At 33.9% G+C, this 13,308-nt stretch overlaps 1 protein-coding gene across 1 annotated transcript in view; it reads left to right on the top strand.

The window, feature by feature from the left end:
- Positions 1-13,308, top strand: part of LOC129948564 (toll-like receptor 4) — a 141,064-nt gene that overhangs the window by 72,172 nt on the left and 55,584 nt on the right. The window contains exon 2 of the mRNA XM_056059670.1: positions 9,249-9,278. The gene's annotated coding sequence lies outside the window, so the exon portion shown is untranslated. The remainder of the gene's footprint in view (positions 1-9,248; positions 9,279-13,308) is intronic.

The raw sequence follows: 13,308 nt of genomic DNA on the forward strand, positions 1-13,308 counted from the left end.
TATTGTAAGGCCTGTGCATCATCGTTTCGATCGTACCACTTAAAATATCGCAGCTGTAAGTGCAACCGTTGCCACAGACATGAATGTGGATTAAGATCTCCCCAAATAAGATATTTTATTAACGTAACCATTCAACTAAAAATAAGCTTGTGAAAATTGAGGTTGGTGGTTACTTCGATTTGGGCACATTTACCTAACGTGCAACGCGCTTGATGAAGTTCGGGTACAATTCTAGCACGAATGGGATTTTGTAAACTCGCAAACCAAGTTCATTCTGCAAAATCTTCCATTAAGTGGATGGGCATAGCTCTAATTGTTGCACGTAATGTTGGAAAGGTCTTCTTCACATGAGCAATAGTGTCTTCGGTACGAGGTCTCTGAGGATGCGCAAAATCCATTAGAGCAAACGTGGTCTGTGGGTGTTTGGTAATACATTTTCAAGATTTGTTCTGACGTAAGTACATTCATTACTTTATTCATAAACTGAGCGTAAATCGAAAACCGCCTCTCAAAAAACCTTACTCAGAAAAATGTATTACTTACTTACTAAGTTAAGGCGGGGCTACTATCCTGTATGAACTAGGATCTCACCCACCAATTTTCTCCATGTAGCTCGATCCCTAGCTAGATGTCTTCAATTTCGCGCTCCAAGTTGGGTGAGGTCACTTTACACTTGTGCGCGCCACATATTTCGGGATCTTCCTCTACTACGCTGTCCTGCGGGTGTGGATTCGAAGACTCTCCCGGCCGGAACATTTGTTTCCATACGCTCTACGTGCATCTTAGTCGTTGGACTTTTACCCTTCTGGCCAAGTCTACGTCGCTGTACAGCCCGTAAAGCTCGTCGTCCGATCTTCTCTTCTGCTCCCTTTTTATTCATACGGGACCGTAGATCACACGAAGAACTTTTCTCTCGAAACGACCCAAAGTTCTTTCATTCCCTTTTTTAGTAATCCATTCTTCTGCACCGTATAGCAGGACGGGGATGATAAGGGTCTTATATGGGCACTCTTGGGTCCTCGGGAGAGGGCTTTGCTTCCCAATTGCTTTCTAAGCCCAAAGAAACAGCGGTTAGCAAGAGTTATTCTTTGTTTGATGTCAGCGCTGGTGTTGTTATCTACGTTAATAGACAAAGTAGACGAAGTGGTTAAATACCTAAAAGTTACGTCTGTCGATGATGACGTTTCGACCTAGACGTGTCGTATGGTTTTGTAAGTCCTTTTTTGACGACAGCATCTGCTTTTTTTGACCTGATTAACCGTTCCAAATCATTTTTGCTGCCTCTGCCTCAATACTCAAAAAAAGCCCCATTGAAATCAGGCTAAGTTATTCCGATTTTGTCAACGTCAAAGGCATATTCTAGTAATTTGACAGACTTTTGAAAGATAGTGCCTCTTGTGTTGACGTGTGAGCTCTGTACTATTCTTTCAAGCACGATGTTAAAACAAATCGCATGACAGCGCATCACCTTGTTTAAAATCTTTTTTTGACATTGAAAGGTTCTGTTAAGTTGTTTTTAACCTTTATGAAGCAGCGTGAATTCTACATGGTCATCCTGCACGAACAGACGAGTTTGGCAGGGATGATAAAACTAGACATGGCTCTAAACAGCTCGACCTTGTAGATGCTGTCATATGCAGCCTTGAAATCGAGGAAAAGGAGGTGGGTGCCGATTCAATGTTCTTTTTTTTCCCAGGATCTGGCGTTATGTGAAAATTTGATCGACTTTGGACTTTTCTGGTGTAAAACCACACTGATAAGGACCTATTAAGTTGCTGACGTTGAGCTTTAGATATTCATATATTACGGCACAGAAGATTTTGTAAGCGATGTTTAGTAGACTGATGCCTCTATAGTTGGTGCAGTTTAGAGGGTCTCCTTTGTACAGGATCAGGCAACCAATACTGAGGTTTCATTCATCGGGCATGCTTTCTTCCGATCATATCTTACAGATAAGTTGCATGCTCTTAACCAAATTATCTCCAGCTGTATTAAAGAGCTCGGCATTGAATCCACCTGTTTCAGCGGCTTTATTAGACTTCAGCTTAGATATGGCAATCTTTACTTCGGCGAAGTTGCCGTTGTCCTTTTCGTCCTATTATGCAGCGCTGCTTTTCGTACCTGTTGTTTGGCTGCATTTGCCTGCCGACATTCCTCATCAAACCAGAGGTTGATAGTTTCTTGAAACCCAGCACGTCAGAGGCGTCTTCTTTGATTGCATCTTGGCAATGTTGTTACTGGTTTTCGATACATTGTGTTGGCTGCAGACAACTTCGAGAGAGGTTACTTGTAACTCGGTCGGAAAGGGATTTGGCAATCTCTTGCCGTTCGACGTTGCACCTTCTCCCAGCATTTCCCTGTTTTAACTTGGGTCTGGGAACCCGAAGTGCTACCTTGATTACAACGAGTTAGTGGTATAAATCGATGTTAGATCCTCGGAAATTTCGGACATCCATGATGCTGGAAGCGTGTGTGGCGTCGATTGCAATATGGTCAATCTGGTTGACGGTAGAAAAATGTATTGCCAGTTTGAAAGCTACACTTCTTAAAAAAACCACCCATTAATATTTTTCAGCTTTCATTTTTTGCTCATCCACAAACGTCAATATTATTTTTTATATCAGAAATGCATCAATACAGACAGGTATTGATAATACAACACAGGTTTCTTCAACTGAAATCTGTCTTCATCTTGACAGAAAGTCTTAAATAATGTTGGAAAATGTTAAATTTATTTCAAAAATGAGTTCATTTTTTGAAAAGAACACTTGTTTCCTAAATGAAACATCAGCCAAGCTTGCTTTATGATACAAATGTCCAAAAACCTTTGAATAATTAAGCTTCCATTTACATATTTCTTCTTCTGGTTTACTAATTAAAGGGCCTTTAATTTTTGTTTGCGCTACCACTTAGTTATAAATATTTGACTTGTTATTTATTTTTCTAAAAAATAAAATTTTGTCAAGTATAAGAAAAACTGTATACCATCATTTCCGTTTTTTTATAAGTTTTAAAGAAAAATTATGCCTTAGTGTCAATAACAATTTGGTTATACTGTTTTTTTTTCTTCTTGTTGACAAAATTGTCATTCCAAGCATAAAATATTTTCATTTATAGATATGAAGTTTCCTAATATAAAACATAAGGTGCAGGTACTAAAAGTCAATCAACTTTTCAATACCTATTTTAAGCTCATTTTAATAAATGTTTGGATGAGGCCCAAACACATAACTATGGGCATGCACTGTTATTTACTTGTATTTAAAATGTTAGTAATAGTCCAGGAAAGTTAGGTTTTCACTTTGAAAAAGTTTAGACAAAGGTAGAACTTCATTTATACGTACTTAAAACTCCTTAAAAAGTCTTTTTATTTTGAAAAGATTTTAATGAAAGTCCAACCAATAAAAAACAAATGAATTTTTTGAACTAAGGGACGTTGAAAATTTCTGTCATTGGATAAATATTTTATTTAATATTACATATTATTGATTGGAATCAAGAATGTGACGTTAAAGTTGATCATTGAGAGGATAACTGACAGGTAGGGATACAAAGAAAATGGAACGCTTTAAGTGGACCGATTATGTTCCGAAATGTGGAAACAACAATTAACAAACATTACAAATTTGACTTTCTTACCGCTTTTAAATCTCGAAACAAATTGTTCATTAATAAAAAGCAACTGCGCCCTAAATCTACTACACCACAATATTTGTCGGATTTTTAATCAAAGAAAGGCCATTTTGGTATCTAATTTTCCTGGACTCTAAAACACGAGTATAGAAAGGTAGATGACTTCATATCATATTTTATCAAACTTATAAATAAATTCATACCAAAGGCACGTGGATTTTATGTTTTGTTTTGTCTGGACAAATATTACTCGTATGTTGAAGAGATATGTATATTGTTTATTTTTGAAATTGAAGTTTTGCTTCGACAGCAACAGCAACATTAGAACATCACTCACAAATAAATACATAGTTTATGAAACTTAAAACCATACACGTATGCGTATACAGCATAGATGAGTGACGATCAAGAGAAATATTGTAATTGGATATTAAAATTGATAGACAATAATGGAATTATTATAGCTACCGATGTGGATGGAGAAAACGAAAATGAAGGGCTTAGGATGGAAATTTGATGACAATTAGATTCGGTGTCAATTTGTTATTGTTTTGTTATTTGTATTTAATTCAAATAACAAAGGTTGTTAATCTCTAAAATATGCATTTAAAATGTATATTTACCTTTTCTATTTGATGCATTAAATTGTACGTGTAATTAAAGAGTGTCCCCAAGTAAACGAGATTTATGATTGCACTGACATTTGAGAAATTAAGTGATGCCAACATTTAAAAATAAAACTCTTGGAGAAGTTGTAGAAAAACGATGTTTTTGAAGTATTTTTCAACAATTCAAACACTTTCGTTAGGGAAATGTTCAATTTTTACCATTTGTTTTAACATTTTCAATTGCTGACGAGTGTATAGTTCCATTTTCAGTTATGAATGACTAAGTTTTAAGTTGTCAAATATGAAAAGATGACAGCTTCAAAAAAGGCAGCTACCCAAATAACGGGTAATTAATCAGGAAACAGATATCTCTAAATGGAAAACCCTTTTTATAGTACAATTTTGTTTTGAAGAAGTTTCAACAAAAATTGAGAACTTACTGTTTAAAGTATTAAAACAAATCTTTTTACTCATCAAGTTAAAAATTTATGTGAATGAACTAAGATCCAGATGATAAAATATAAAATTTAAATTAAATCTCGTTAAAAAAGCATAATAGAAAACCAATTAGAGGAAGAGATTTAAAGAAATCCGTTTGGCAATACGAGAATGGCAAATGGGAAGGTCTAAGTAAATATTTCAGGAACTGATCACTGTACTTCGTCGGTAGTGATGTTGACTCTAGTTCTGATATAATCACAATTTTTAATCTTTTGGGAACGAAAACGTTTATCACAAACAGTATAAAACGTATCAAAAATAAGGAAAACGCTTGGATTGATTAGATTTGGATTTCGTGAAGTTCGCTTAACAGAAGATGTAATATTAAAATTATGCAGCGAAATATGCGAGGGTTTTAACAAAAAAAGTACAGACATTACGAAAGCGTTTCATATAGTCAATCATAATATTCTTTTAAACAAACTTTATATAACTGGTTTTAGAGGTGAAATCCATAATTGGTTTGCTTCTTATTTATTAAAGCCACGGCACTCAAAAATTTAAACTTGGAAGTATATCATTTAAAATTATTATTTTATAAATTATTGTAAAAATGAAAAGATAAATAAAAAAGAGATTATTAGTGTTAAGGAAGAAAGTAATACTTCAGCCAACTCAGGAAGGCTAAATATTTAGCCATTGTATGAATATATCCTCCTCATCGTTTTCCAAGCTTATAATAATCCTTCAGTTGATAGCTAATTAGAGCAGACGCCAATGCAACACTACCAGCAGTGTTATGACTCCACCAATCTTCTTTAATACTCGTACTTTATCTATAACCCTTGAAAATTTAAACAATCACAACATTCGCTGTGCCGGATGGTATCCTCGCTGTTGTCTTGAAGAGTTGTTCTTTAACACTAGGTAAGCTTTTTCATCTATCCTACACTTCAGGTCTCCTTCCCAGCATATGGAAAACGGCACTAATTAAGCCAATCCCCAAAAATGATGGTGTGCCGCAGGGCTCTGTTTTGTCTCCAACAATTTTTCTTACTAACTTCCCATAGGAAGTTATTGTAATGGGTACAATTTGTCAAATTGAAAATTTTGACATTTCTCGACGTTTCAAGGTCCCTAGAGTCGAAATAAAAGATTTTTAGAAAGATGTCAGTGCGTGCGTGTGTACGTACGTTCGTACGTTCGTACGTTCGTACGTCCGTACGTCCGTACGTCCGTACGTTCGCGACGTTTTTTTCGTTGTTAATAGCTCAAGAACCAGAAGAGATACCGATTTCAAATCAATTTTATTATACAGATAATAAAGCAGAAAGATGCAGAAAGGGCTCTCAAAAAAATTGCGTGGGTGGGTTTTTAACCATAGCAGTTTGAGAAAAAAGGTGAACCCTAAATATCTTGTGAACCAAGAACGCTAGACACTTGAATTAAATTTTATATAATACACTGTAACGTGATACCAAACAAATATATTTTTTGGAAAAATTCCATTTAACGTTTTTTTTATAAATCAAAAAACCTGAAAAAAATATTTAAACTCCAAAATTTTAAGACTAAAATATGATTTCATCTTTAAAACAATGTTGTGCAACGGAGAATGATGTTTTTGACATCTAATAAAATTTTGAGAAAAAATCGAATTGACAGTTTTTTTTATAAAAAATAAAAATCCAAAAAAAAAACATTACTCAAAATTGGTAAAAATTGAATATCGATTCAAATATAATTTTAAAAACTTGAAATTTCGGCTTCAGTCTTATTTTATCTTATAAGAAATATTGATTTCAACATTCTGAAAAATGTTGAGAAAAAATCGAATTGACAGTTTTTTTACAAAAAATAAAAACCTAAAAAAAATTTATAAAATTTAGTAAAAAATGATTTTCGACTCAAATATCTTTTCAAAACTTTGAGATTTGGCTTTAATATACTTTTATCTTTCAAAAAATGTAGTTGTCAACATTCAGTATTGGCTTCAAACTAATTCTATCTTATAAGAAATATTGTTTTCAACATTCAGGCAAATTTTGAAGAAAAAAAAATCGAATGGACAGTTTTTGTACAAACAAATTTTTTTCGATATTCAGTAATTTTTATATAAAAATCCAACAATCCGTTTTTTCATAAAAAAATAAAATCTACAAAAAATAGTACGCAAATTTGGTAAAAATTGACACGAGTACATAAAGACAAACTTTTAAGCAAGACAAATCGACAGACGGGATGGGAAGATATCAGTGTGGGTCGCATCCCAGCCTCTTTTGTTTAATTATCTGTTGTCTAAATCTTCTAGTCTAATTAATTGTTTCGCTGACATTAGTACTCTTAGCTTTTCATATTCGTTTTCAGACCCACATCTCTTTTCTTCGGAGCATTGTACAATGGGGAATAAAAAATTGTGTGGACTTTAATGGAGAAAACCTAATGCGCTTCTATCGTCAAAACGCGATACACCCCACCTAAATTATTCATAGGTGGCACTTGCATCAATAAAATTGAACATTTCGATATTCTTGCATCAGCAACCACCTCTTGTTCATGACGATGACATGCGCGATGATGTTAAAAATGCAGGAATTACGTCACTTGAACATCGTCGTAAAGCCTCATCCTTTTTTAAAGTTGTTTTAATGGACTATGCTATAGCTTCAAGTCTCTAGTCTGTTTATCTTAAAAAATTGATTATACTTTTCAAATTAATAAAACCCTTACTAATAAGTTCCTTATAAAAAGTTTTCAATGAAGATATCAACAATTTAATCATTGGGGGCAGTTGGGCTTGGGAATTGTTTCTTAATCCAATCAAAGGATAACCTCTTGTGCAATTAAACATGCAGTCTCATCGATATACCTGCTTTTCCTGTCTGAACTTCTGGTAGCCCTACTTGAGTTTATGGGAACATATCCCGATTTAAACTTTCTCAAAACTAATTTTAAAACTTATGCCCTAAACATTACAACCGACTTTAAATTATACGTTAGCGTAATGGTGTAAATCAACGCCATCTAAAGAATTCCAAGGCTGTGCCAGACACTTTCATCCATCACAGATTTTTTTAGGTATTTCCTTTTTTCTGTTTCGCTTGTTTTGTTTTATTTTTCGCTGCATTTAAAGTTCCCTGATGTCTTCTCATACTTCAAAATTTACTTCGGTTTTTTCGTATTTTTGTTTCTTCATTTGTATTTCAAATCGTCAAAGGCGTTTTTATATTTCACTTAAAAAAATAAATAAAAAGAAAATATATAATGTACAAAAAAGAAGCGTTCATGACGGTTTGGCGCGGCCGGCGGTGAGTAGAGTTCCTGTTATAGTGCGTGTGAAGCAGAACTAGGTACGTGGTGTATGTGATGATGATGGCAGTGGGTAAAGTGGCGTAAAGAAAAACATTGCCGCACTCTTACACATTTTAACCAAACCGAAGTAAACAAAAACCACTCTTAAATAAAATTCTACTTTTCTCCTTTTTTTATTTCTTCCATTTTGTATGTATTTATATTTTATCCTTCTTTTTGTTTTGTTTTTGTTTCCTTTTTTTGTTTTTTGTGTTAACCATAAAGTAGAAAATGTTTTCGCGAATTGTTTTCCTCGGGGAGAAGAAATGAATTCAAGATGTAGGTTTCGGGTTAAAAACTTGCCGGCTATAGGAAGTTTCTTTATTTTTATTTTCCTTCCGTTGAATGGTATTTGTTTTTCAATTTTTACACCACTCTTTTTGAATCCTGCATCATTCTGAATTCTGCATTCTGCATGCATAACTCATGCATCTCACACAACACAACAGAAATCGTGTGGAGAGACAGAGAGAGATGAAGGAAGCATCATATCATTGTCATAAGAATGCATTTTGTGTGTTGATGTTGATGGCATATGGAAATGTTCAGTTCAGTTTGGATTCATTTTGCTGAGTTGGGTTGGGCTTGGGTTGGGTTGGGTTGGATGTTCACATATAGAGGGCCAGGCTAGATTCCTCTGGGTGAACAACATTTAGCATATTTTGACAAAGCCTGTGATTCAAAAAATTGTCTCCAGTTCTAGGTACCTATGGATGATGTGTGAGAATGTGCGGTTTAAGTTGAATACTATGGGTATTGTGGGTTAGTAAGAGTATTTGAGATGCAAATTTAAAATGCAAATAGGTTTTCATTTCAAATGCATTCGTCATGGATCCCCACGAACTCATGTGTATTAAAATTGTCTTTAGGGTGATTGTTTTTGCATTTTACTTTCTAGAAGTTTTGCCTCTGTTGTTTTAAGAATTGTGATGATCATTTTTCTATATGTAGGTATCTACCTATATGACTCAGAAACATATCTAAACGAATACGTGACTTGTTGATTGACAACTTATTGTTAAGCTACAGTTGTTGAACTTATTTAGGCACTGTTTTTTTTTGTTTTAAAGTGACGTAATGTAGGTACCTATTTGTAAAGTAGATAAGGGAACCTGATGCCAAATATTAATTTCAATTCAACATTAAAAATTTTCCATAATATTTTAGACTTTTTGACAATTGCATTATTTTTAATTTTGTTTTTTTTTTTTGCAGATTTAAGGATTTTCTTCTCACAAAATAAAAGTAAGTTACAAATTATATTTTTTTATGCTGACAAAAACAAATTTCAAATGTTTTTGTATTATTTCAGAAGATTAGATTGCCATATCAGGGATGCCAGTTTGGTCGTTTACGATCAAATTTGGCCATTATTTTCTCACTTGGTCGCATGGTCATTTTTTATTCCATTTGGTCCCTTTTTTTTAGAAATTGAAGAAAATTAACTATTTCATTCATTTTCTCAAAAATAAAATGCATATCTTAAGTTATTTTTATCTAATGTAAACGGTACATACATTTATTAAAATTGAACGCCCCCCTTAACATAGCAAATGAACGATCATTGAATGCACACATTGAATGCATTCATTTAAAAATTTATTGACAGATGGCTCAACGTCTCCAAATCATCACATCTCAAGATCATAATCTTACGGATAAAATAGACATGTCAGAATGTCGGGAAAAGGCCAATCATCATAAAAACGGTTTAATTAATATTGTTTTCAAAATTTAAATTAGTTTGTTTATAACTTGATGTTACTTCCTCGCAACTCAACTGCTGCTGAGACCATTGTATACTTTAAATAATAAAGGGTGTCCCAAAATTAACGCATGATTTGAATTTGCCGCCATTTGTGCAGTGAAGTGTTGGCAACCCTGAAAAAAAAGCAATTTGACAATTAACAGTATAGGGTTATTATAAATGGAGCGTTACACGATAGAACAACGTGTCCTCATTATTAAAGAATATTTCAAAAATAGTCAAAGCTTGGCGGCTGCAGTTCGAAAATTCTTAACTTCGTCAACTGTGAAGAGATTAATTGAAAAATTCATGGAGACTGGATCCGTTGGAGACGCCAAACACACTGGTCGTCCAAAAACAAGCCGTTCAAATGTGAATGTCGAAGCAGTGCGTAAGAGTGTTGCTGACAATCCAGGAACCTCAATTCGACGTCGTGGACAAGAATGGCAAATTTCAAGATCTGTGTCTTCATGCATACAAAATTCAATTAACACAACATTGAAGCCTAATGACCATGGACAGAGAAGAGAGTTCGTTGAATGGATTATTGAACATCAACAAATGGACCCTGATTTTTCGAGCAAAATCATCCTAAGCGATGAAGCACATTTTCATTTTGATCTTTTGAAAATGATGCTGGTCAAGCAGTGACTGTTACTGGTGCTCGATATCGCGACATGATTACACAGTTCATTCTGCCAAAATTGGATGATATTGATGTGTCCAATATGTGGTTTCAACAAGACGGTGCCACATGTCATACAGCCCGTGATACAATTCAATTACTGCATTAGACATTTCCAGGTCGTGTACTCTCTCGTTTCGGTGATCAAAATTGGCCTCCTAGACGCTGCATCAACGAAAATCAGCCACATTTATGCAGAATGGTCATGGAAAATTTCAACAAAAGAGTGCGCATGTGCATGCAAAGCCGTAGTGGCCATTTGTCCGATGTGTTATTCTATACATATCCCTATCCTATGTACTTTACGAGTCAATAAAAATATAACTATCAAAAGACTAAAAACGGCGTTTTCTATTTAATTCAAATCTTGCGTTAATTTTGGGACACCCTTTATAATGCTGGCCAAAGAGTTTCAAGATGACAAAAATAACCATCTGCAAAACCACTTTTTGAATTAATTTTATATACATTTTATTTAGCGATAGCATTCGATCTACTGACATAATGTTAACATATTGTGATCTAAAAAAAAGAGGCTGGGGTGCGACCCACACTGATAACTTGCCATCCTGTCTGCCGATTTGTCTAGCTTAAAAGGTTTAAGGCATTCGTGATTTTCTAAAAAAGTAGTTAGTTGAATTATTCTAAACAAAATATAAAATGCCCAACAATATTTTGGTATGATGAAATAGTTTGATTTCAAAATCTATTCTTGTTAACGATATTTTTAGTCGAAAAACAATTTTTACTAAATTTTCGTAGCATTTGCAGATTTCAATTGTTTAGGAAAAAACTGACTGTTGGATTTTTATGCAAAATTTACAGAATTTCGGAAACAATAGTTTCTGTGACATGTAATATATGAGTCGAAGTAAATTTTTACCAAGTTTAACTATTGTTTTTTTTTAAGGTTTTTTTTTCTCAAAATTTTTTTTACGTCGAGAAATGTCAAAATTTCCAATTCAACAAATCGGACCGATTGCAATAACTTTCTATGGGTTGGTCATTTTTATTTTCAGCTTTGGTAATGTAATTTTTTTATGTGGTCAAAGATTTAGCGAAAATTGTATGTAAATCGTAAAATAACAGTAATATTGTTCAGATTTTAGAAAAAAATTAAGCTTAAATTTAAAGAAAGTTTTTGTAGCACAATTTAAAATACTATTTGGTTAAATGAGCCGGCAACAGTCTTGTAGACAAAAGCTCAGAAAGATTATCATAACGATGAAAAAATCTTTAACGGAAAACCATTTAAAGAAAACGCAAAGCTGGTGAGACTATCAAAAAAGTTTGTCTACAATGCCGTTGATTTTCTTGAAACTCGTGACACCATCCAAAAAATTCCGCCAGCAGAAAAGACAAATTCTGCTGATGATCGCATAGTAACTGCTTATACAAAAAAAACATTTATGAATTCAGCTGAAATTTAAGATGAAGTATATAAAGGCCATCATTAAGGTAGCAGCAGAAGAATCCTTAGAAAACTAAATGAGAAGAACTTGATTGGTTACGTAGCTCAGCGCAAACCCGTGGTTTCAAAAAAATATATTTCAACTAGACTTAAGTTCGCTAGAGAATAGGTATCGAGGAAAATCGCTACTATTTTGAAAAAATGTTGACTGGAGCAATGAGTCCGATCACTACTATTTTGGAAAAATGTTGACTGGAGCAATGAGTCCGATTTTGGAAAAATGTTGACTGGAGCAATGAGTCCGATCGCTACTATTTTGGAAAAATGTCCGATGAGACCGTTTGATGGGATTTGACAGAAAGAGTTATGTTTGGAGTCCATCACAGCAGGAGCTGAATCCATGGAAACACAGTAAACATTGTGAAGCTAGGGTGTATCATAGTAGGGGCTGAGTTATTATGGCACAGTGTAGAGCAAATTGTAAAAATAGAGTAGCATCAGTATAAGAGCATCTTAGAAAACTATTGGCGTTTTTCTTTTTTAGTTCAGAGCAGAGCTCGAACTGTCAAAAAAATAATGTTGTTTCTTTTTAAACTCTGATCGTTCAAAACTTCAAATTCGTGTTTCTTTTTTGGTTCTGAATATGTTCAGAGTGCACTCTGTAAAGTCCCAATAAAATAACAGAGTAAACGGAGTAAAATGCTGAACACAGACAATTTGATATTTGAAAGCCAGGAATTTAAAAAAAATCATCGTGAAAACAATACAAATGGCAGAACAGGCTGTCCGCCCTAGTGCAGAAAGTAAGATAATTTAGAAAAAATGAATTGCATACTCGTACAGCATTTTTATGAATCAAATTCTACGAGTATATCGGTGGATTCCCTACCAGGTCCATAATTATGTTGTTCCATGGCAAGAAGTTTTTGGTACAATATATCAAATACAATTGGATTCACTAGAAAATGTTTTTTTTAAAGTCTTGTCGGAGAATCTCAGGACCACTTCTTTGGCATAATTGTCATTTTTTATAATTCGCATTGAATTAACTTCCACAGTAAGTTTTTCATCTCCATCATCTAAAAACAAACTAAATGCTTCCCTTAAAATAATTGCTATCCATTTTTGTTGAACAATAAATTAGTCTTACTTTTCTTAATTAACAAGTATTTACGTTTGACATTCTGACATTTGACATTTCAAATTAGGACAGTTTAGTGCTAAAGTTGTTTCATACTTAAATCAGAGAGCTCTGAACATACTCTGCTCAGAACTCTACTTTACTCTACTCTGTTCGCTCGGACTCTGCTCAGTGCTCAGCTCTGAACTAAAAAAGAAAAACGCTGGTGAAGCAGTAGATCAGTGATCACCAAATCAATCTATTTTCTTGGACTGCACATAGCCTTGACTTTAGTACCATACAAAATCTATG

The sequence above is a fragment of the Eupeodes corollae genome, chromosome 1, assembly GCF_945859685.1.
Source record: "Eupeodes corollae chromosome 1, idEupCoro1.1, whole genome shotgun sequence".
NCBI lineage: Eukaryota > Metazoa > Arthropoda > Insecta > Diptera > Syrphidae > Eupeodes > Eupeodes corollae.